This window comes from Ambystoma mexicanum, chromosome 8 (genome assembly GCF_040938575.1).
Source record: "Ambystoma mexicanum isolate Mex_15411 chromosome 8, UKY_AmexF1_1, whole genome shotgun sequence".
Lineage (NCBI taxonomy): Eukaryota > Metazoa > Chordata > Amphibia > Caudata > Ambystomatidae > Ambystoma > Ambystoma mexicanum.
In genome coordinates, this window is record NC_090929.1 from 577,948,136 (window position 1) to 577,974,510 (window position 26,375).

Genomic DNA, 26,375 nt, shown 5'->3' on the forward strand with positions numbered 1-26,375 from the left:
TGGGACTACATTCTGAAGCAGACCCAGAAAATTTCTCTTAACTCCCGGCTCAAACTTATCCATTTTAACTTCCTCCACCAAACCTATTATACAACGGAAAAAGCTAATAAACACCATCCCGACACCCAGGCAGAATGCAGGAGATGAGGTATTCCATCAGCGAGCTTCGTGCACCTGGCATGGGAGTGCCCTGAAATAGCCCCATTCTGGAACCGAGTGTTGGACACGACATCCGCAATCGTGGGTGAAGTAGTGCAACCGCAATGCACAGCAGCTTTGTTGGGAATGACGAGGTTGCTATCCACGCCGTCGAGGAAACTGACCAGAGTCCTACTGACACTAGCCCGCAGGAGAGTCGCCATGGCATGGGGCCGCGGCCCCCCGCCTTCCTACACCGCTTGGCGGAAAGACTTACTCTACTACCAGGACACAGAAGCAGATTTCATAAAACTCCTCCCGCTTCACGCGCGCCCGCCCGACATATGGGGCCCGCTGATATCCTTCCTGATAAGGGAGGCCGACACCTCCTCAGAGGGACCACTAGACGCTGGGAACACACCCTGATGCAGTCTTAACTCGGACTGACAAGAATTACCACTGGGTGGCAGGGAGGCTGAAACGATGCACAATGAGGACGATGCGGAGATGCGGCAAGGGCAGGGGGAGGGACTCGGAGGGGGGTGGGGTGGTTGGGGCACTCGTTGACGGCGTAAAGTTAAATCCACCCTAATGTGGGTGCGTATTTGTATGGTGTGTTGAAAGACCAAAAATAAAGGTTTAAAAAAAAAAAAAAAGAATCATTTCAATTCTGACCGAGAATTCAGGGTCTGTTTTATAAATATCAATGGGGCAGTAGTCAAGACCAGGGTTTTGTCTGAAGTCAAACTATTGATTACTCTAATACTCTCAGCCTTATCAAATATTAGCTGGGTTAGTACAAACAAGTATTCCTAGTTTGGTAGAACAAAAGGCGGATTTATACCACCAGTGACATTGGGATTATACAAAGCTGAAAAGGGGGCCACCCGTTGAGCTTTGGGTATATTGGCATTTAATCCTCTGCTTTCGTTTGGATCTCTGCACCCCTGTGAGATTTATGCCTAAAATGTGTGCGAGTCCGGAGTCCGGCTAGGCTGCCGCAATTATGAGGCTATCCCAAGGCTTTTCTTTCTGTAGGATTGTGGCTCGTCTGATTCCAGAGACATCTGTGTGCATGGGTGTGCCACTTCTCATCACAGATCGAATGCTTACTCTTATCAATCTAATAAGCTTCATCAAACCACTTTGCCAGTTTGGTAGTTCCCTTGGCCCACCTCTCGTAAATGGTGATGGATTTAGCAACATTGCCGAAATGTTTTTCAAACAGCACCATTATTTGGCTCTTTTGGGACACCTGGAATAGTTATGAGGACAACTCAGCGACAGAAAGTTTCAACCCCAGGCAATTGTCCCCAAAACATTGTCCCCTTCATCATTTTACGATCTCCATCATTAACCCCTGCTTTAAATTAAACATATTCTCAAAAGGAATTCTTTAACTCAAAATCCACAAACTTTACGAAGTTTGAAGCCCATATCTTGCAGTCTTTTAACAGCTCCTCACGCGTTTCTCACCCGAAGGACTGCGCAGGCATTCCATCGTAAAAAAACAGATATCGTGAAGGTAGCGAGTGAGCATGTCTGAGGGATCATACATGCATGGGCAGAGCGCAGAGAAATGCGCAGGAAAATGAGAAGGAAAGCCGCCGTGGGGGGTGAGGGGTGCGCGGGGCGATGCTGGGTCCCCAAAGAGGAAGAGAGGGGACAGAAGAGGAGAACGCTGATAGGGAAGGCCGGGAAACTGACGGGCCAGGGTTTCTGGAGGAGTCCCTCAGACAATAAGAGCAGTGTGAGAAATTGGGGAGCGTCCCACAGAAACCCGAGAGCAGGAGAAGGAAACAAAGGCACAAAGAGATAACAGATTTTGCCAATGTCTCTACGCACAAAGATCACATAGTACCCTTCCAACCATCCCTTCGAACAAACGACTAATGATCCCCAATTAAACACTAACTGATTACTCTCTCCTGCTGCTATTTATGATTGGAGATACTGATTCTCATAGAAAGCTGCTGGGAAGGTCTGAAAACACTTTGACAATATTTATGCATGTAATTTGAGCATGCATTAGTAAAATGAAATCAGGTCCTAATAACGTTGTTGCGAGGATCCAATTTCTTTGATTGCATGCGAAATGGTTGTTCAAAAGGCAACATGCCGACGTTATTTGCTGTGACTTTCTCTATTTGATGGATGCTCAAGCAGTGATGTGCACAGCTGAAAACATCTGGAGTTTCAGAAAAGGTTTCAATATGTGCCTAGCAACACTTCAATTCCAAATTCTCACACTAACGTTCTAAACCGACAGTCTAGTGCTCAACTTGCAGCTCGACACTTCCACCTTTCAAAGTAAGAATACATCAATATGAACATGTTTCCAACACACTTAACAAAATCATTCATATCTTCACCTTAACGGGCTCATTATTCTTGTGTGACAGAATGACTGTACAACAAATCATGAACTATCTGACAGGCCGGCTCTTTCCTGGCACACTGATCTAGGCCCCCAGCACAAATGCATCTGAGATTCATGATATACATGAAGTGAATCCAAGCTAATCCTTGCAATGGGCACCTATGCTTGCCAGATATTGTCATGGCAGCTGCCATGCTTGGAATCGTGACCAATATTTTGACCACTCACCAGCACTATCACTCTGAAACTGCTCAGACTGCTACTGGTTATTGCTTGCACAGAAAAACAGGGTCGCAGTATGTTTGGTGTTACTGGTAGTCTTTGTTGCATTCTGGAGCCCAGGAGTCTTTTAGCCCTACCTTTGTGCCGGAGTAGGAGCGTTTTGGACAGAGTCAGTACCAGACATAAATACACAAATAAAGCGCGGAGCGCGTGCGGTGTGTCGCAGTGTGTTCAGCGCCCTGAACAAGAGCACCAGAGTTGAGGATCTCCGAAGCCGAGAGAGGACATGCTTTGAGGTACTTGCATATTTGAGGAATGCTGAGTGTGATTTCCAGCTTATGTTATTGCAGCAGTGTATTTAAGCTTTTACCTAATCACAGGGAAAATTAAACATTGTGCTAACTAAACAGCGCCCGGTTATGGGGAAAGTGGGGATTAGGTGAACACGCCTGGAGTTTGTTTTCTAGGACATGGGTAGTGCCCTCCACAACAATCACCTGTGATTCACTGTCTACTGACGGCATAGCCCCCTTTTTATATATAACAGCGGAGTGTGCTGATTATCCATTTTGGGTCACTGAAGACTTTTGAGTTTTTTATTTATGTTTTCTTTCCTTCACCCATATATTTTACGGAAAAGTGTGACTACTTAAACTGCCCTTTACTCCCTTTTCACGCCTCGGCCAAATAGTGCAGGAGCGAGAAAGGGCTTTAAACTGGTGAGAAGACTGTGTGCTTCGAAGTTTGAAAGGATGTTTTTTTAAAAATCTTTTCTCGAGTTTCTGACCTTTTGTCATTCCTAGCCTATTTACGCAGAGTGTGGCTCACCGTGAGGGCAAATTGACAGAGGCTCGAAATATACCTTTGCGGACAGAGTGCGAATTGTGTGCTCACCACCTAAGGTTGTGGCTCGCGGTCGAATTAGCAACTAGCATTAAATATGAACCTGCGCAGCCACGGAAAAGGCAAGGTTTTTGAAATCATGAAAGTAAGGAGAAACTCTGAACAGTTCTATAATATAGGAAGGTATTTGGAATCTATTCCCAAGAAAGAGGAGGTGAAATACTTTTTTTTTAAAACAAAGTATTGGGAATCGTAGCAAAGTTAGTGGGTATTCAACAGGAATTTACTTTGTTGCCATTTCATGAAAAAGTATTAAAATCTGCCCTTGATACAGAAAATATTCAAAATCAGCTATATTTTACGGCATTGAACAAGGAAAACACCTGTAAAATGTCCACAATTTGTCAATCTTCTCTCTTGCCTGTAATTAATTTAGAATACTCAGGCAAAAATTCCACAGAGGAGCACAACATTATGATCGTGAGGGGGGGAATTGTTCACTGAAGGGCAGGCGGGACATGTACCCCTTTTTTGACACTTCCCCGGAATAGGAATGAATAGATGAGTTCCTTAGATTAGGAGCAGTGGAGGCTGGTACCGACCTGCTTGCGTGCACTGCGGACCCACAGGTGGTCTGTGCTGGGGCAGTAAAGGAGAAACAAACCAAACCGAGAGCTGGGATACAAGTAAACATCTCTAAAAACCAAACTTGCAAGAAGGTAAATAGTAACTCCTCTCTGTCTTTTGTAAGATCATTCAAAATGCACCTGACCCAGGTTTCTAACAAGTCATCAGCTTTGAAAAAGGCTCCCAAGATAGCCCCTATATTTCTAAAACCAGGGGGCCAAGTGAAGTCCAAGAGTAAGTCTGAGATGGCATCACAATATTCTTTGAATGATATTGAAGGCCCAAGATTGTTTTATTGTGATGGAGAAGCATCCTCAGGAAGTAACAACAATAATTTAGTGGGTGTTCCCTTGTTTAGCCTTACCTCGAAGGTCCACGCTAAAAAAAAAATTAATGGGAGAATAAATACTGATCATGAATCAGGGCAGAATATTGAAGAAAGTGGCAGGGCACCTTGGATTCCCGGCTATGCTAATTCCTCTAAAGAAGTGCAGAACCGGAGTGACCAATTAGACAAACTCACCCTGTGGGTTTTTACTTGCCCGTCGAAAGGGGCTGTCGAGCAAATCTAATGGGTTGACAGCAAGAGTGGTTCTACTAGAGCACATAAGGAGCCCAGTGGTGAGTTTGTCCAATGGATTGATACTGAGAGTTGTGGTATTAGAGCACCCAAAGGCCCTCATTCTCTTGAGACACAGATAGTATCCTTGCAGTGCCAGAGAGGCTGGGCTGACTCCTCTGAGAATGATTTTAAGAACCAGAGTAAAGTGGAAAGTCTGGCGGAACTCATAGCTGCTTCTTCAATTACTAAACACACCAGACTGCAAGGAAAGCGGGTGATACAATATATTATCTCGAGGAAAGTATGGAAATGAAGGATTCTGATTTAGGTACGAAAATCTAACTAACGTACCAAAGAGCCCTTTTTAATGTTTTGTCACGGAAGCACTCTTTCCCGATCCGGACCGTAGGTTTCTAAATAGATCTACGCTCCCCGCAATTTTACATGAAATATCCAGTTTGAGGGGCATCAGAACAATAGACATTGATAGAATTGAGTTCTGTGATTGGGAAAGGTGGGTGGTGGCAAAAGTAACAGTATCCTCTTGCATTATAAGGGATCTGATTCTCCCTTCAGCAGATGAAATCTGTCAGAGAGGTTTTGATATCTATAGTTTTGTTTGTTTGTTTGTTGGTTTATTTGGTATAGCGCAAAAACAAACCCAAGGGTAGCTGGGCGCAGACATTACAAGGTTACTTGAGAACTTGGTTACAGGAAATTACAGTTATGCAGTTCAATTAGAAGCAAAGTAAATGTACGGAACAAAGTACGAAGATACAGTTAAAGCTAGTTGAACAGAAACCAGTTGGCATAGTTACAATCATCAGGGTCTTTGTAGCAGGTGGCAAGGTTCAGGGTCCTAGTAAGGGGAGGAGGTCAACCTAAATGTCATTGGATCATATCCAGGTAAGGACCTTCCGCCAGAAACTAGGGTAAGGTTGGTCCATTCTGAGGTCTAGAGGGATTCTGTTCCAGGTTTGTGCAGCCATGACCGGAAAGCTGGAGCCGCCAGCTGTACTCTTTTTGTATCTGGGCACCACTAAAGTGTAAGCGTTAGTCATTCTTGTGGGATGGTTTGAGATTCTCTTGTTGACTCTGTTTACCAGGTAGGGGGGAGCTATGTTGTTAAGACACTTGGAGGTGAGAGATAGGGTTTTGAGGGCAATCCTGTCTTTAATTTTTAGCCAATGGATATTTTTTCTGGAGGTGGAGATATAGGCTCTATTAGGAATATTTGAGCCCCTCTAATAGCATTATTTTGGAGTGATTGGAGTTTATCAATAATGTACTTGTTAGATCCTGCATATAGAGCATTACAGTAATCCGGCCTGGATATGACGAGTGCGTTGGCTAGTGTGATGCAGCTAGTCTCAGTTAGGAATGGTCTACATGCTCAGATCAGTTTGCAAGTACATGCAGTGGAAGATGCTGAGGCGTTAGTTTATTTCTTAAAGGTGAGCGCTGAGTCGAGATAGACCCCAAGGGTTTTGACTGCAGGCATCACTTTGATGACATTGTTGTAAATGTTGAATGAGGCATAGTTCGGGTCAAGTTTTTTGATCGCTATCTCTGAGCCAAGGATCAGTAACTCTGTTTTGTCGTCATTCAGGCAGAGGCCGTGAGATGCCATCCATGCCTGAATGAGGAGATATATCTTGTTTACTAAAGCCGTGTCTTCCAAGAAGTTGCCCGAAAGGGGGATGAGGATCTGAGTGTCATCTGCGTAGTTGGTGTAGATGACACCCAGTCTGTCCAACTTATCAAACAAAGGTTTAGTAAAGATGCTGTACATCGTAGGAGATACGCATGATCCTTGAGAGACACCGCAAGAAACTTGTGTGGGATCAGCAGCTGCTAAAGGGGAGAAGACTCTCATTGTCCGGTTTGCAAGGAAGGATTGTACCCAGGTTATGGCATCAATTGAAAAATGGGCGGCGGAGCTAAGGTGATTGCATAAGACTGCATGATCTACCAGCTTGAAGGCTGCAGATAGGTCAAGGAGGAGTAGCATAGCTGATTTGCCAATGTCCTTCAACTCGTCAATTTGGGTCTTAAGATCAATCAGGGCTGTTCCAGTACCATGAAGGGGACGGAAGCCAGATTGATGTGAGCCTAGTAAGTTGTTGGTTTCTAAGTAGTCCTGAATTTGCAGGTAGGCTACTCTGTCAATGATTTTAAGTAGAAATGGGACAGTGGTAATGGGTCTGTAGTTTGTCGGTATTGCGGGGTCAAGTGTTTGTTTTTTTAGCAAGGGAAGCACCCAAGATTGTTTTAGGTTATTAGGCACTAGGTTGGACTTAAAGGATGCATTGATGAGCTTAGAGATGAAGGGCGCTAGGTCTCTAGCTGCATCTTTTATGATTTGGGCAGGGCAATTGTCTCCTTTACAGTTAGATGGCTTTAGAGAGAGTATGATTTTTTCTGTCTCTAATATGGTTATTTGTTTGAAGCTGAAGGGGTGGGGGATGTTGTTAGGCTGGTTTAGATGAAGCTGTGGCTGAGGTGTAGGTTCCGTCGGCAGGAGCAGGGAAGCTTTTTTATTGGCAATTTTAGTTTGGAGCAAGCTAATTTTTCCCGCCAGGGCATTTTGTATATTAGTTCACCAGAGCTTATTTTTAGGAATGCTATCAGTCGGGGGTATGGGTGCATAGTACATTCGGCCCTATAATTGAATATTGCGGGTGAATCACACTGAAAAAACAAAAGCTATTCAGCAGGTGGCCTGGAGCAATCTTAATGTTGAATATGGAAGACACCCCCTAAGGGAAGAATGGAGAAATATGAGAGCATGAATGGTGGTGGTTTTGGCTAGCTAAACCTGCAGAAAACGTATTGAGGGATGATAAAGGTGTTAGGCAGGGTGTTTAGCCTTTGCTCATAGAATACTCGCGGGTTCCAGCACTTGCTTAATTCTGTGGACCCTAGTGCCAATTTAAGCAGATATTCGCTTAGTGATGTTACAAGAAACATTCATGACTGAGAAAGTAATTATGGATGGTTATTCTGTTTGTCAACAAATGGCACTTAAAGGTTTGGTTGGTGGTCCAAAAGGCAGCCTATTGACAGTGATAAAAAATGAGGCTATATGGTGTTCCGGTAACTCATGCTGTGATGAAGGATGTACTCGTCAAATGTTTATTGTAGTTAGGCTGATGTGTGCCAAACGGCACTGATTGAACCCATATATGGTATATTGACGAACTAGAGGGAATTACAACCATCTGGTTTGATTGTAGTTACAGGTGATTTTAATGTTAACTGCCTTAATCCGGCAAAGTATCATGAGTTGATGGCTTGCCAGTCAAGAAATGCTCTTCAGGGTGCCAAAGGGAAGAGATGGTGGGACTTCCTTAATAGTTGGTGCCTATGTGTATTGACTGGCAAGCTTGAGAAAGGGAATTAATATCAGGACACTTGAAAGAGTGGCTCTAAAACATCCATGATCGATTATATCTTTGTATCTGAGGAATCTGCTGAAAACATTCTTAAGTTAAGAATTGGTTTTCCGAGCGATCATTTGAAATTGACAGTGGAATTACATCTCCCAAATAGCCTGGGATCTAGGGAAATAATACAGGATGTTTTTATAAATGGGGTCAAGAACTGATTGATTTGGGCCCAGCACGATATACAGGAATTTAATAAGAAGCTGGAAATTTACATTTTCAGTGACTGGAGAGTGCTTGATAGCCGTGTAGGTTTTGTGTCATACCTACCCATATCTATAAAGACATGTTAAGACAGAGAAAACAAAAAGAGTACTCCCACAGTTCAAAGTATAGCCCTGTTATTCAATCTATTAAAAGGGAGTACAGGAGGGACGCTAAGAAAATCATCCGGATGGGAATACAAATCCCCAAATATGCGGTTGAGCTAAAAGAAATCAAACAGAGCCATGAGAACAGAATTAAATGAAAAAATGCTAGCTCGAAAGGTGAAACTAATTATTGGAAACTAATTAAATTGGCTGATGACAAGCAGAGCATGGTTCAAACAAATCTCATTCTGGAAATAATATGGGCATCCCATAATGCTCAAATGAATAATCCACCAACAGGTTGCTTAATGAACTGGTGGAGTCTTAAACTGGAAGATTGGAATCTAGAACTCTCGGCCATACAAATCGAATCCATTATACAACATATTAGTAATTCAAGGGCCCCTGGCCCCAACAGGCTTTGTAATCAGTTACTCAAAGCATAATCAGCCCTGTAGGCCAGGGTCCTGTAGAATCTTTTCCTATCGATTGTTCATTTAAAGCAAACTCCAGAGACATGGAAGGAGGCACATATTTTTCCTATTTTTAAGAAGTGAATGTGGAACGCTCCCGAAAATGACAGACAGATTGCGCTTCTTGACACAGATTAAAAAATATTTGTGTCAATACTGATTTCCCACCTTAATGAATGGGCCACCAAGCAGGGTATCCTTACACCTAATCAATTGGGATTTAGGATAGGTACGGGTACCAATGCAGGTTGAGTTGTAAATTACTTACAACAATCAGCTTGGGAAGTAGCCTACAGCGAAGTGTATATTGTATCGGCAGAGTTATCCTTGGCTTTCGATTGTGTTAACAGGAACAAACTTTGGAAGAAATTATGAACTTGGGGTAGTCCTAAGGGGCTATTGGCACATTTAATCCACCTGCATGTACATTCAGAACTAAAGATCAGACTGAATGTATTCCTACTAGCAGTGGTCTCCGCCAAGGATGCATATTGACTCCATTTCTATTTAATGCATACATGGCAGATTTGGGGGAGTGTCTCAAGATGGCCTCATTTGTTCTCCCAAACGTTTTGGGAACCCATGGTTTCTGGATAACTTACACAGATGATATAATCCTGTTGGATTGTACAAAGGTGGGAATCCAAAGGCTGCTTAGTGGCTTTTCCCAGTACTGCGCAAATAGTGATCTTGTGGTGAATTTTGGAAAACCCCACCTGTTAACCTTTCCAGTAGGCAAATGGAAAAATAGAGATTCCTTAAGGCTGGGGGAGAAAGAATTGGCCAAGTTGATAGTATGAAATATCTGGGTTTGGATACATTTAGTACCCCTGGGAAAAGATCGATAATGGAAGGCCTATATGGTAAAGTGCTGAAGGCAATTGCTCAAATGAAAAACTTTCATTGCAAATATGGAAAGTTTTCAATTATCCCTCTTTTAAACATTTTATAAAGCCAAAATTGTGCCACTGTGGATTTATGGCCTTGAAATTGACCATAGTTTACAGGATGAGGATTATTATCATCTAGAAGGGTTTCTTATTGAAGAGAGTGCTAAAATGACCCCAGGCTATCCCTATTTGTGTTATCAGATTTGAACTGGGAGTGTTGTCTCTTGAAGCCCATATTGTATGGTAGAGAATTCTACTGTGCTATAAATTTAAAACCCCTCCCGCGAACACGCTGCTTGCTGATTTTAAAGAAGAAACAGACCGATAATATAATAGTCTAAGGGGGTAATTCATAGAAATCAGCGCACAAGTGGCACACGCGGCTGGCGCACAGTGTGCACGTGTGGTAGTCTGCGCCAGCCGCGTGCGCCAAAATCCATTTCCGTGCACAGCATATTCATGGATTCTAACATCCATAATGAGCCGTTGCGCAGAGTGGCGCAGCGAACAGGAGAATCACACGTGACAGGCCTTGTGCGAGCGGGGTACGTGTATTTCGGGGGTGCGCGTGGAGAATCACATGCGACAGGCCCTGTGTGAGCGGGGTACGTGTATTTGGGGGTGCGCATGGAGAATCACATGCGACAGGCCTTGTGTGAGCGGGATACGTGTATTTCGGGGGTGCGCTTGGAGAATCACACGCGACAGGCCTTGTGCGAGCGGGGTACGCGTATTTCGGGGTGCGCATAGAGAATCACACGCGACAGGACCTGTGCGAGCGGGGTACGTGTATTTCGGGGGTGCGCATGGAGAATCACACGCGACAGGCCTTGTGCGAGCGGGGTACGTTTTTTTCGGGGGTGCGCGCGTAGAATCACATGCGACAGGCCCTGTGCGAGCAGGGTACGTGTATTTCGGGGGTGCACGTGGAGAATCACACGCGATAGGCCTTGTGCGAGCGGGGTACGTTTATTCTGAGGGATGTGCGGGGAGTTCCAAATGTGATTTTGCAGTGTTTGTCCTCCCAGGTGTGCCCTGTACCCCCTCCCCAGCCCCTGCAGCCAGCCAACACCACAGGGGACTACCCTGCACCCCTAGTCATGTCCCGTAGGCAGCCCATCCACCCTGGCCATGCCCCCCAGCCAGCCCACATGTCCCCCTGCAACCCCACCCACCCAGCTTTGAGGGGCACCTGCCAGCAGGCCCCGACTCATGTCCCCCTGCACCCCCACCCACCCAGCATTGAGGGGCACCTGCCAGCAGGCCCCGACACATGTCCCCCTGCACCCCCACCCACCCTGCATTGACGGGCACCTGCCAGCAGGCCCCGACTCATGTCCCACTGCACCCCCACCCACCCAGCATTGAGGGGCACCTGCCAGCAGGCCCTGACACATGTCCCCCTGCACCCCCACCCACCCAGCATTGACGGGCACCTGCCAGCAGGCCCCGACTCATGTCCCCCTGCACCCCCACCCACCCTGCATTGACGGGCACCTGCCAGCAGGCCCCGACACATGTCCCCACCCAACATGTCATAAAGATGCACATTCATGGGCCTCATGTCCACCAAAATCCCACTGCCTGCCACCCCAGTCCTGAGACACAATCAAGTTTCCCATCCACTCCACACTGAAAGGCCTATTTCTTGTCACAAACCAAAAGTTAACTATGCACATCAACACATGTCCGTCGCACACACTGTGTGCCAGTGATTGTGCAAACCCACATTGTGACATCCAGTAAACCAATGAGCGACTACCACACATGGAAGTAAGAAATCAAAATGTATTGTGCACAAAATGAAGCAAATGGAATCAAAGCATGAAAATCATATTAATCCAAAAAAGAATGCATGTCCAAAAAAGAAAAAAAAATAATGAAGTCACAATCCAAAGTCATCCAAAATAAAGTCAGTGAAAACTCCTTGTCCACCAAAGCAAATCCAAAGGAAAGCTACATTTTAAAATCCATTGATCCATGGTGAAGTAAAATAATATTTTTGCAGAAATCCACAGTCCAACTATGTACAGAGATTGAAACCAGGGTCCATGAGCCCAACAAATGAAATGAAACCTATAAAAAATAAAACAACCTAATTAAGAACTATATACAAAAACGTGGGGCATTGTCCAAGCGTCCCAAAAGAAAAAAAAGAGAAAGGAAACCTAACACTAACTAACTATATACAATGGCGGTGGGCAAGTCCTACGGCTCACTCTGTGATGTTGTGGGGCAGGGCATCATCGAACTTCATGTCAAACTCCTGGAGGCGGGCCTCTGCCCTGGCCCCGAGGTCTCGCAGGGATGCATCCATGGCCTGTTCCAACTCCCTGCGAGTTGCCTCGAGGCATTCAGCCCGCCTCAACGCCCGACGCATGGAGAACTCCGCCCTGACCATGGTGAGCCGCGCCTCTTCCGGCCACCGCTCCTCTGCATCTATGCGCTGGCCCAACCGCAGCCACACAGAAGACACACCCATTCCAGGGTCCTCCTGCCCTCTGGCCAATGCCTGCCCCTCTGATGTTGATGGCCCCGAGCCATCATCGTTCCCACCTAGAGCATGCTGCTGCTGTCCATGTGCCCTGTCCGATGATGCCTGCACATCCTCCATCTGCTGGTCTCCAGTTGTTGGGGTGTCCACCCCTGCTGGACCGCCGACTTCCGACTGTGGCAGGGATGGGATCTCCACCAAGCTGGCTGTGTTGGTCAGGCCAGGTCCACAGGGGGCCCTGGTGGAATCTGGGCTGGAATATGTCAGGGAGAACAACTGTCGCATAGTCTCCACAGAGGAGGAGAGGTCCGCCAGAGTGCACGACACATGTAGGAACCCACCGACCATGGCCCCTCCCAACTGTGCCACGTTGCCACGCAGCTCTTCATGATGGCGTGCGTGGTCCCCCCAGGAAGCACGCACGTCATCATGAATGACACGCGTGCGCAACGCGACACCAATCAGGACAGAGCCCATACAGTCATGGTACTCCTCGTCCGCAGGTAGTGGAAAGCCAGATGACGTGGGCCTCCCCCCTACCTGCGGACGGGCCTGGGACGGGGCATCCCTGCTGGTGCATGGTGGTGCAGTCACAGGGTCAGGGACAGCGACATGCACAGGCCCCTACGCGGCGACCTGTGCTGCCTCCTGACCCTGGCCCTGGACTGCACCACTTGCACCAGTGGTACTACCCCCACCAGGCCCCATGTGCGGCTCAGTAGCGGGCTCCTCCTCCTCTGTGGAGACCACCAACCTGGATGTCTCCGCACCGTCTTCCGCCATTGCAAGCCCCTGTGGGGGCCCACCCGGCCCTTCCGCTACAGCCGTAGTGGCAGACGCGGCACCAGTCCCCTCGCTCCCGGATGATGGCAATTCCTGGGAGGGTGGCTGGGCCTTGCGTCACCGCCCGGTGGAGGCATCCCCACCGCTTAGCTCCACAGCGCCGTCTCCGCCCTCTTCTTCACTCGACGCCGCATAGAGGGAGACATAGAACACAAGCATCAGGGTACTGTACAATAGCCCCCTCGACAGGAAGCAATAACACATGAGTGGCACTGTCAAACGTCACTTCCATCCTGTCCCTCCACAACACATAGGTCAATGCAGGCAACACACATGTAGAATCAGGCACGGCGCATGCAATCAACATCAGCATCCATGTACAGGGGCCTCTATTGACATAAATGTTGTCTTAAAACTCACATGCATCATGGCTCATACTGATCCCATGCACACACATCACCGGAGGGTCATGTATCATGGCTCGTACACCACAGACACAGTGGATACAAGGGTGACTAGACTGCATAAGTGAATCTACACATCGTCACAGACATGTGTCATGCATCCATGGTGTTTGAAAGTCACACACACACTTCTCAGACACACATAAATGTACACCATACATGTACATGAGAGCAGCACCCATCTCTCACCCCTCATTCATGTCCAAAAACAGGGACAGGCATGCATTCATGTGTGCATTCCGCATGCTGCTCCCCATGTTGCATTGGAACACATGCACCATCCATGTGGTTCACGCATTACTGGTCTCACATGCATTACCATGATGTCCTGCACACACACACATCCATAGATGGCCTATGTTACACATACAGGCAAGTAGCTGACTACCAGCACACTGCAACATGCCCTGTTTCACACAGCAATGCATGGCCACTTACTGCTCGGCTCCAGACGGGTCTTCCTCCGAAGGATCTGGGCATGGAGCGCTATGCTTATGCGCTCCAGGACCCTCATCTGGATGTTGGTCAGGCTGACCCGTCACCCCTTTGCATCCTCTGCCTTCATGAGGCGCCAGGCCTTGTTGAGGGTCCTGGACCTGAAGTCCTCCCAGCGCTTCCGGACCTGCTTGATGTCACGGATTGCCACCCCATCCGCGTTGATGGCAACCACTACATTCTCCCAGATGCTCTCCCGTCCTTCCTTGTCGGCGCTTGATGGTGTGAAGAGGGCATCATAATGCCCCAGAACTTGCTCCATCAGGACACCAACTTCCTTCTCACTGAAGCTGGTGGCCCTCTGCCTCTCGCCAGTGGTCTCGGATGGTGTTTGCCCTGACATGGCGACCCCCAAGGCAGGTGTGGGTGGGCAAATGGGTCCTGGGGCTGGGCTGTGGAGTGATGGTATCCCAGTCGGGAGTCTTCTGTTCCAGCAGGGGTGGACACAGCAACTGGACCCCTGCAGATGGCTGATGTGCAGGCACCAAATAGCAGGGCACGTGGGCAGCAGGCAGGCAGGCAGCAGCAGATGGCAGGTGGGAGCGTGCTTGGGGCTCTTGGGGGCAGGAAAATGGCATTTTGGGCAGGAGCATGGTCTTCAGGGTGTTGTTGCGTGGCCAGCTTGATACGGAGTGATTTGGCACGTGAAAAAAGTGCACGTCAGCGTGTTAATCGAGGAAAGGACCTTAGCGCGTAAGCGCGTCTGTGACATTACGCACGCGGGCGTTCCCCTCGTGACGGGTGCATAGTGAATCAGCACGTAAAAAAACTGCACGTCCGTGTGTTAATGCGTGTAATCCGAGGAAAGGGCCTACGCGCATAAGTGACGTGACATGAGCGGGCATTTCCCTCAGCACAGGTTAAAGGAGAGTGGCACCCAGCAGTTCACTGTACGTGCCTTTCATGGAGACCGACGTGTGTGTTGCTACTTCGTGTTGTTTCACGCACCATCACTACTTCACAGCGCATCAAGGACGTATCTCTTCTTTTGGCGGGGGTATTGGCTATACGTGTTTTTCATTATCACGCTAGTCTGACGGTGAGTCGTGCACACTATTTTTCAAACTGCGGGTGCCCCTGTGTATCGCGTACCCGTTTCTGAGGTCATAGTAGCCTGCGTGTCCCATGCGTATGTGTTTTCCATGTCCCTGGGTGCCACCGCATACTGCGGGAGGTTAATTCCACACACGCGGGCTACCGGTGTGTGTGTGCGGTTTTACTGCAGTTTTGGGGTGCCTGAGCGTTGCATGACCCGTCACTTCATCACCGGGGTCACATACAGCCTTGCAGGTGCAGGGGTGCTTATAACATCTTGTATCCCACCCCCTTCATCCCAATTGCCCAGGATAATTGTCATGTACACCTCCCATTGGCACTTCTCCATCTGTGCCAGCACTACTCCATCTGTGCCATGGTTGGGAGGCCACCAAAGATGAGGGGCGCCTCAGCTGGGTGTACTCCTCGTGGTGGGTGTGGTCAGGGCTGTGGCCGGGGTGACCAGGGAGTAGGGGGACTCCAGGGTGTCCAGGCAGGCTGCAGACAGGGAAGAGGCAGGGGTGCGCCAGCTCCAGACAATGTTGTGCCACATGTTGGTGCAGTCATGCCACCACCCCTTGCGGCTCCAGGAGATGCAGATCTTTCATCTGGCACTGGCACCTGTGTGACCCGGCAGTCCATTTCATCAACTGCCACGGGCCCAAGAGTAGTGGTAGCTGCAGGTGCAGCTGTGGACACCACCACCCAGGCTCAGGGTCTGTCAGCGCAGGCTGCGTTGGCACTTGATGATTCCATGGAAGATTTACAGGTGGTCAGGAGGCACACTGTAGGTGCACGCAGGGCTGCCCAGACCAAGGCACGTGTCCCTAGGGTAGTAATCCCAGATGCAGCCAACACGACCCCGGTTGTGAGTCTATCAACCAGGAGAGTCCCGGTCAATGACCCTAGCCCAGCGGATGTTGCTGTGCAGGGTCCATTCCAGGGCACCCAGCAGCTCACTCCATGTTCCACCTGCCACTCCCTCTGCTCATTCCACCAGTGCCACTGCCCATACTGATCAGGGTGGCATTGGCAAGCCAGGGTCCGGACCGGCGTCCAAGAGGAGGAAGGTTGCACCTGCAGTACAGGTTGGGACCCCAGACACAGCTACAGCCTCCTGCACGTCGAGGATGATGCCTTTCTGCAAGCAGGAACTGGACTACCTCGTGGACTACGTGCGGGACCACAACCGTGACATGCTAGTGGAGCCGAATTGTCAGACTACGGCTGCCCATCGTGATACCCACTGGAAGCAAGTTGCGGAAGATGTGAGTGTATTCGGCCATGAGGTGCGCACAGCCCAAGAGTGCAAAAAGCATTGGAATGACCTCAAATGCAGCGCTAAGGCGAAGCGTCCCTCAAATTACAACATGACTCTGGTGGCTGGCAGAGGGCCGGCACCTGAGGAGGTAGACCTCACTCCGCACGAGTCACTAGTTGCGGAGTTCATACCACCAGAATTGGTCAAAGGAGTGAGAGAGATGCAGGACTTTGATGCCCAGTCCAGTGAGTGTTGCTGCTTGTTTGTCGAGGCCATGGTTGCTTTACTCGCGTCATGTGTTGGGCATGACTGCCACCACATGTCATGTGTACATGGTTCTCATGGGTGTCCTGTCAAAGATTCAACACCAAAAGGATTGAATGATGAAAGGGTCGAGGTAATTGGACCTAAGACCAAAGGGTCAAAATTCTCAGACAGAATATATATGGTTAATGGTTTTCATGTAGTTAAAAATATAAGTGGTTTATGCTACAGTAATTGGGGTTGGGGGGAACCCCGAAACTATTGGCCCAAAAAAATCGACCCTTTGGTTTTTTGGTCCTTTTGGTCATTCGATTGTTTGCATTCGAACATTTGACCTAGAACCGTTTTCATGTGCAAGTCATGCAATGCTTCACTGATGCGTACCTGCTGTGCAGGATGGTGGACATGTTGAGCAGACAGGGATTGTCCTCATCACCACACTTGCACCATACTCACATGCAAGTCACCCGGATGCCCCTCCGGTCCATGTTCCAGCTCACTGGTCCTTCTGCATGTAGCCTGCATGTAGCCTGGGGTGTCCTTCCTCTCAGCACTGGGACTATGTCATTGCATGACTGACGTGCATGTGTCCACTGCCTGCATGCGGGCACTCCACGTAGGCATGCTCCCTTGCCCCTCCACCCCCTGCACCCCAATTTCACCATTGCACTGTTGTGCATCATTTTGCGGTACTGCAATGGCCTGTTCAAGCCTCCTGTGTACATGCTAACTTCCACCAGCCAACCTGCCGGACACATGCAGTGGGGTACATCCTCTGTCCTTCATGCAGGGTGTCTCACTTGGACTGTGCAGATGGCAGATGCTCCGCAGGGACGTGATTGCCCATTCATGCTCCATGTGCATTCCACATTGACTGGATGCTCATTGTAGTACGTGTTCAGGGTGACCGACATTTCATGCCATTCCACCATCCATCCCATGGCCACTCTGGCCCAGTCCTGCATCACACACATGTGTAGGGTGTCACAGTCTGTGTGGTGCACAGTCCTCCCCCAGTTTCAGGCCCACTGACTCTGTCCAACTGGTGTAGTGGGTTTTGCACACATGGGCGTACTACTGAGGGTTTGTCATGTGTCCTGCTTACTGTCCCATCATCATCTGCTGTGTTGTCAGTTGACTCAGATGATGCCATTGATGCTAGTCAACACTGGCTGCCAATACACAGGTCTCTGGTCATCCTTTTGCCACCATGCAAGGCATCCCTGCATTTTCACTCGGGGGTGGGGGATTTGCTTGTAGCCATGTAACCCATTGCATGCACATTGCACGTGATGCCTGAACTTGCCCATGCACTGCCTTCACATGTTTCGATGCACATCATGAAGTACTTGTTCATGTAGATAGTGAGTAACGTACACATGTTCTGCACTGCATCAACCCACTTCGGAGCCATGTAACACCGTTCTACATGCGTACTCACTGATGCAATGTCAAATTGACCAGGAATGCATGGCAGGTTCTCTTTTGTGTGTGACATGTCTGCTTCATGTGTTGGCTGTCTGTGTGATGTCCATGTGTGACTGTGTTAAGTGCTTCTAACATGTGTACTCATGTTTTTTTCTCTCCACTTTTCAGATGATGGCGCAATGGAGGCAGAGGGTGGTGTTGTCATGGCAGGCACAGGGTTCTTATCACAACCGCAACCCGGCACAAGTGGGGGTCGTTGGGTGGTAGACCACGAGAACCCACGTGTGCTACTGTCCATCTTGTCTTTGGCTGGCAATGAGTCCAGCCCAGATGACCACTCTGACGACCATGTCGAGTTGTATGTGCATCAGGTCCATATGTCAGGGGTGAATGATTCTGATGTGGACACTCCTCTTACTGCCACACCTGTACAGAAGGGCCAGACAGTGGTGGGACCTCAGCCTGTGGTGAATCGGGACGCAGGGTCACCCTCCACACCAGTCGCTGATGTGCCTGGGGTATCACGTAGACGGGGGCATGTAGTCGTGCAGCCGCGGGCGGTGCCAACCCAACGAGGACGCCCGGTCCTTGGGTCCTGCAGGTGTCAAGCCCAGCAACACGGTGGCCGTGCACCACCAAGGTATACTGAGTGCGAGCAAGACATGACTGCCAATTCAGAACGTCAGGAGGCAGCACTTGATAACATCGCTGTGAGCATGGAATGTGTGGCCTAATCTGTGCTCCCCCTGCTAGGCAGGTGCTTCTCCAGTGGCAGGCGGTGCAGTCCACGGCCCGCTCGCTCAGGCTGGGCATGGCGGCCTCTGACAGGGCACGCCAGGCTGAAATGTTGCCTCTGCGTCATGCAATTACTGCTCACGCAGAGGCACACATGGAGGCCCTGAGGGCTGAGTATCAGTCCCTCAGATCCACACTGGGTGCCCTCTTGACGTCCCAGAGGGTGCGGTCAGAGGAGAGGTTGGAGCAGCTTGAGCGTACCATCTCAGCTGAGCTATGTGCTTCCTGGGAGGGGCATCCGTTGTCCAGCCAGACCACGCAGAAAGAACTCCGTGTTACACGTGTTACCTTGCAAGAGGAAGCACATGTATCACGGGACGTTCTGCATGCAGACCTGCGTGTCATTGCCGCACAGAACCAGGCTCACCCATCCGGCAGACTTGCTGCTGACGAGGGGCAAGCTGCGCCTAGGTGTGGTCAGGCTCCTGGCCCACATCCTCCGATTCAGGATGAGGCAGACTCGGATGACGAGATATCTCCCACACAGGTTTCGCTGTGCAGGCGTTGAGCCCATGGAGGTTTTTTTTGTTGGTCTCAACATCATCGCATGTGGGTGTTGAGGTGCACCCTGTACCTCCCCCCTTCTGGGTGCCTCCCCCCCGGGTCATATGTGGCCATTTTTGATTTTTGCTTTTAGTTTAGTTAGTTAATATTACCTATTTGACAGTTATTTTAATTAGGTTATGTAGGTTGTTCATTTTTAGTTTAATTAGTTAATATAGTTTAATATTGTTTGTCTATTGTGCTTTCATGTGACGGTGTGGTGCTTTGTGGCTTTTGAAAGCATCCACTGTCTGTTCCAGCTGGGCCCTTCAAGCTTGTCTTGCGTATGTGTTTGCAGCTTCGAGTCCTGACTCACATAGGCCACTCCTGCCTCCCTTATCCATGGGCTCGCAAGGATGGTTCGGTGTAACAAAATATTACACAAGGGCTTTGGACTTGCCTCATAACTGTGGCCTGTCTGCTGTTGTACTACTTGTGTTAACACCCCTAGTGGGGATTGGTTGCGTTTCATCCACCCCATGTCTGTGATGAATTTGGGTGAGTATGTGATTGATTTCTCCATTAATTGATGTGGATTGTGATGTATGTTATTGTATTGCCTGTATATGTGCTTGATGTACATCATGCTGTAGACAGTAGCCTGCACCCTTGGCCTGTCAAATTGACACTGATGGTGGGAGGAGTTTGGATGTAGCTCTGTATCCTGGCCCAGTGACAACCAGCATGTAGAAACACACACAGGGAACTTTCCAGCCTTATTGCTTTGTTTAATGCCCTTTCTGCAGGAAGATGAGCCTCCAGACTACCTTTGCCAGCAGACACAGGGACGACTAATCCAGGAAACTGGCCACGTTCGGTGGTGCAGATGTGTGGATGTGTGCGCAAGCGGATGCACAGGGCTCGTGTTCAGAATCCGACAGAAGCAGACGTGTTTCCAGGAGCTCCTGTCAAGGTGAGCAACACAAGGGCCACACAGCAGACTACCTTCCACCAGGCCACTTGCACATGGATGCTAAGTAGCACCAGTGCTGGAGAGGTTTGCCAGGCATTGTTGGGAAGCACACAGTACAGCTGACATGCATTGATGGCCAAATTCCAACTGCCTTTGCAAGTTGTCAGGGGCACACACAGGGGCCATCAAACATATCCTCCAGTACCCCCTGATCCATTGAAGCTGAGTATTTAGGGTAGTAGCGTTCCTAGCCAGAAACTGATACAGCGCACAGGGACGACCAGCTAGGCTCAGACTCGTGGTGAGTGCATGTCATTTGCATGTGCAAATTGCTACGTGCACTGCCTATTTAAGTCTGTGGCGGCCAAAACACAGCTTGTACTGAAGTTGCACCTTGCTATACGTGTCTTGCAGCTCACCCAGGGACCATTCTATCAAGTCTGATTCTTGACCCATTGGTCTTCTATTTCCCGCGCAGCCACATGCACGGCCTTACTGCATTGACAGTGTATGTACCATTGGTGGGCCAAGCTAACGTATGGGTGCATGGCAGCAGACAGGGGTGTCTGTTTGTGGAGAAGTCACTTTATTTGGGTCATGGATGGAGTTGTGTGTGTGTGTTGTAAACGCACATTCAGATCAGTAACTCACCATCTCTTTGCAGCATTGTGCTCCTGTTACCGGACCTGAGAGTGCGCAGGCAGGAGGCCAGCACTCACCCCAGAGATAAGTGTCTCTTTGGCTTGCATTTGACTAATTTGGTACAATCTGCATGATGAACATGTTTTCTCTAATTGAGTATGTGTTTTTGTGATTAGTTGTATTTTGCCTACTTTGCCTTGCAAATCCACATCCACTCTCCTGCCCTCTTTCCGGTTATCCTGAATAACAATGCCTGTCCATGCAACATATCCCTGACCCTCCTTCCCCGCCGGGGTCTCAGAGGCCTGTGTTAGTTTGACCTTGCAGGTGCCCAGACCACAGAGGGGGTGGTTGGTTCATGCTACTCCTGCGCCTGGACACCGGAGCTGTGACACTACCCATCAGTTGTTGCATCATCATTGTATGTAATGTACTGTAAATGGTACCCATCCTGTTGGACCATTGTTCCCCTGTGCTACCTTGGTTGTTCTATCATTGTGCTTGTACATGTGCTTTGACATTTCCTGCTACTTCAAGTCATCTACTGGAGACTCTTCCAGGGTTTTTTGGTGCTTACAGCCTTTTTCCCTGGTTTGTGGGTTTGCCTACTTGGAGTTCTATGCGATTTGGAACATGGAGACCAAGGGGTAGGGTGATCCTGTGGCCAGGTAGACTTGGAGGAAGAAGGCTACATACCCCAGTGACTGTTGTCCAGAAGGTCACGATGATGTGTAAGGGAGGGCATTTTGCTGTTGGACAGTTGGCTTGGCCTACAGTGTTTTGGGCACTCTGACATTGTAATTGTGGGGTACTATGTACATGATGTGTTGTGCTGCTCAATGCCTGTTCCTGTGTTGTCTTTGCTTTTCAGGTGTCAGGGGATTGGTGTGGTTTGACATGTTGGTGTGTTCACATGGCCAATGTTCACATGTGATGTGTACAGGACACTGAGGGTCACCTGATTTCACATGCATATATTGAGTGCATGTCCCTAATGACACACACAGTTACACAATGATCCACCACACGTACATCAACACTTCCATGGCCGCAGGTGCACACAGATTGCATTCTCATGCCCGCGGTGTCCATGCAGCACATGATCTATTACCATTTGGGACCCTGTACATGCGTCATTTGGTTCTAGATTTCATTAGTCTTTTTCATGTGATGCTCAAGGTGTATCTGCAACACTATGGCTGCTCAAAGTGCTGTGTGCTAAGCAGTGTGTTGCAGGAGACACACACAGCACACGGGTTCAGGAGTCAGGATTTTGCCATGACCAATGTGCATGTGAACGGGCATTCAGTGTTGTGTTCATGCTACGACTGTTGCAAAGCATTTGTGTCTGACTTTGTATGTGTGGGAGGTTGTTGGTCAGTCATTTCATCTGATTCCATTTCAGACCTTGTCTCATACCAGTTTTCATTTATGAAATGTCACTTTGTATATTATTGGTCATGTGTTGGCCTTTTGCTATTGCATGCCATGTGATGGTGTAGCAGACAAGGGTGATGTGGTTTAGGAGGGTTTGGGTGACATACCAGGGATTGTGATGGACTGTTTTGCAGGGGTGTGTGAGACACACCTTGCATGTGTTCCTTTTGGTCACACAGGACTGGTTATGTTTAAGTAGCTAGGGATGCACACAATGTAGCACTTCCGTGGCAAAATTCTCAGGGTGGTAAGGTTGTGACAGTTGACTGTCTCTTTGTCATCATCGATTGTCACCTGGTATGTGCCAGAACTGTGTGCACTCCGCAGGGGTGGGAGTTTAGGTGAAGAATGGGGCCACAAGCTTGGTCCGGGCACCTTGGGGAAGTGTGCCACCCTGTAAAAGTCCTGGACCACGGCCTACCTTTCTGCGGGTGTTCTGGACATGTATATGTGCCTGCGGACTGAGGGGCGTGCAGTGATGATTGCCAACACCTGGTGTAGGCAGCGTGACTGCGTGGCCTATGAGACCCCACCCACTATGGCAGTAGTCCGCTGAAATGACCCAGTGGCCAAAAAATGCAGGACATTGAGAACCTTCTCCAAGGGGCTCAATGCTTAGGAGCACAGGGTGGGGGATGTCAGGTCATCTTCCCACTCCCTGACAAGGTGTAGGATGATACCAGGTGGAAACCTGTACCTCCCATAGACGCGGTCGTCAGGCATCCCAAAAAGGCTGGTCCGGGGTAAAAAAATGCAGGCCCTGGCTAGTCTCCTCCTCCTGCGGTGTCCCACAATCAGTGCTGCGACAAATGGGGCATTCATCGTAGCTGTATATACGTGTTTGTTTTTTGCACGCAGTTTTATACTTTGCGCGGGGACGCTTCCGCCTGCCTTCGTGTGGCAGATGCGCTTCTTTTGCCGTGCGCGGGTTTCCCATATTCAAATCCATGAATACGGGTTGTTTGCGTGCGTGTGGGCGTTCCGTGTACTTCCCTGCAGTACTTCCCCAGTTACGCCTTCTTTTTCACGTGTTGTTCCCCATTCCGCGTGTTACACCCCATGTCCCGCCCCCTTTTTGGTGTGTGTTGGACGTTGTGCACTTTCCCTGTGCGCGTCTCGCGTGGCGTTCGGGATGTTGCAATGAAGTGTGTGCCCGTGTGTGCGATGCACAGGTTTGGCGCACATCCCGAGAAAGACACGCGCAGGGACTTCCATGAATCGCACGCTTGCGTGTGCGCTTCCTTTTTCATGCTTGCACCTGCTTTCGCCACTTTTTTCGGTGCTCTTTTGTTCCATGAATCAGCCCGTAAATGGTTTATATGCAGGATTAACAGATATCAACTTCTGGTGCCCTGCACCCACAAAAATGACTTTGCACTGAATTGGCACAGCAAAAATACACTTTGCACATTTCCATGAATCAGGGTTTGTGTCAGCAGTGCAAAGTCACTTTTCAGCAGTGCAAAAAATCCATGAATCGGACCATAGTGTTTTGAATGAATAACTACAGTTTGTTTATTCATCCTTATTATAATGATACTTTTTCTCACTGATATTTTTCATGAGTTACTACAATTCTTTTTTACATTGATTATTATTATGTCTTAGTTACGGTGCACTTCTTCTCTCTCCCTGCCTTCTCTCTGCAGCACTTACTCTCTGACTGTTGTTCGAAGGTTTGTTACCCCTCATACTGTCTTTGGCACGTTCCTGTTTTTTCACTAAATCTGTGGGCGGGAGGACCCTTTGAAAACTGATGATGCAGACATTGATCCCAACACAGGCAGACAATGGGAAGAGCAGTAAAGTGCTGTACAGTTTCTTCTGTGTCTGCTGTGAAGGCATTAAAAAGGGTAATTCACATTAGAGTTTATTATTCAAAGCTTAATGGGTACTCCAGTTTAGCTGGCATTTTGTAGAGTGAGGTTGCTCATTCTGTTTTATTCTTTGCTGGATATTAACTCATAACATTGTACGGCTGTTCTAATTCTCTCCATTGAGGAATCATTTTTCTGCCTCATGGTGCCGTAGAATTTTTTGGGGCGAGAGTGACTCGATTTTTGGGGTGTCCTGTAGATGATACAGGGTGCTAGGAATAATAGAGTTTGAACTGAATGGCGTTTTAATTAAATACATCGATGGTGTGTATGTTTACTGTTTTATTGTTTAATATATTCAAAAAAAACTCACAGCTCCGATGGTGGAACATCTCTTGAATCTCAATCAAACACATAATGATTTGACATGGACGATCCTGAACATATAAAAGTCCCAAATAGAGGTGGAGACATTCTAGCAATGTTAAATAGGAGAGAACAGCTATGGATATTCCGAATGAGCACGGAGGTCTCTGTCCTCAGTTAAAATACTAGCTGGCAAACTCTGTCGACTCTATAATTACTTCCCACCCTGCGCTATGGGAATATATCTAAGTATAATAGCTGATATACTTGAATACATAACAGTATGTGTAAACAGCTACCATCATTAATAGGAGCGACGCGCCCGCTGAGTTCAACGATGATATGAAGGCATATTATGTATGATCCAGTATAGATGGTCTAAAATATACTGTATGATGCTCAGGTTGGGAACCCCTTAAAGGAATTAAAAAAAAATAATAATAATAATTGATAGAAAAAATATAAATATCATAGTATCTGGGACTTGACATATGAGTATTAGGGGTCCCAAGAAAATTGTCAACGGACTTGCTATATATTCCCAGACTGTGGTAGTCGCAATGCATTGTCATCTCAGACACAGAGAACATTCTCATTCTCAGTGAAAAACATGATATCAACAACACAACGAGTCTGAGTACTCGGGTTTTCATGCAAACAATAATCATTGTACTGACCTTGCGTTTGTCTAATAAAACGAACATACATTGGGCCTCCTTACGAGAAAGGCGGTAGAGGGATAACAGCGCCGGTAGAGCTGCCGGCCTCGTTATCCCTCTACCACCTCATTACGAGGTCTGCTCGCGGGTCCCGCAAAGGATGTCTGGTAAAACCAGGCGTCCTTAGCGGGACCCGCTAGCAGACCAGGATGCTAACAACTGGCCTGTCATTAACGGGTTCATTGTTAGCATCCTCCCCATTCCCATTGAGCCCTATGGGGGCTCAAATGGAAATGGGGATGTACCGGGTCCGGGTCCCGGGAAAGGGAATTACCGGCCCTCCAAGGTCGTAATGGCCCGGTAATTCCCTATTTCTGGAACCCGGACCCGGTACCCGGTGAAAGCGGCATGGCTACCACCATACTCGTAATGAGGCCCATTGACTGCATAATGATTTTAATTTTAATTTATGTTAGCAACATCGCCAATACAGTTGCCAGTGTGGGCAATTCTTAATTAGTGAATCAGCCATTTGTTCATCTATTAAAATGAATGCACACCAATTGCCTGAAAATCTATAATAGTAACACCTGATATACAGACAAGTAATGAAATACCACTGAAACCGGTTGACCATCATAACAAGGGATGCCTAGTCAATCATTTAGACACCCATAATGTTTTTTTTTATTGTAGTTTTTTACAAATGAGCTGATATTCAGGTCGAAATAAATGTACTTTAACTTCTTGCTGTGCTTAGATCCCAGTGCATATCCAGGTTTTTTTTACCTTGCAGCAATCTCCACAGTGGCGTTTATTTGAGTCTGATTAATTTGGGCTTAGATAAGTTTTTAGGGTCAGTTTTCTCTCACCCTAGATAAGCAGCGCACCACCGGACCCTAGGGCTAGTTAGAACAGAAGGGATAGTTAGCGAACTTTGGAGGGCAAAAACAGCGAAATTGAGTTGATTTAATTGTGTAAGCAAAAATTGAAACCTGAACTTTCATGTGTGGCAAATGTTGTGGGCCTGTGGTTCAGGTCCGGTGGGCCGTGTAGAGTCCTATTTGTTTTCTGAGCAAAAAGGAAT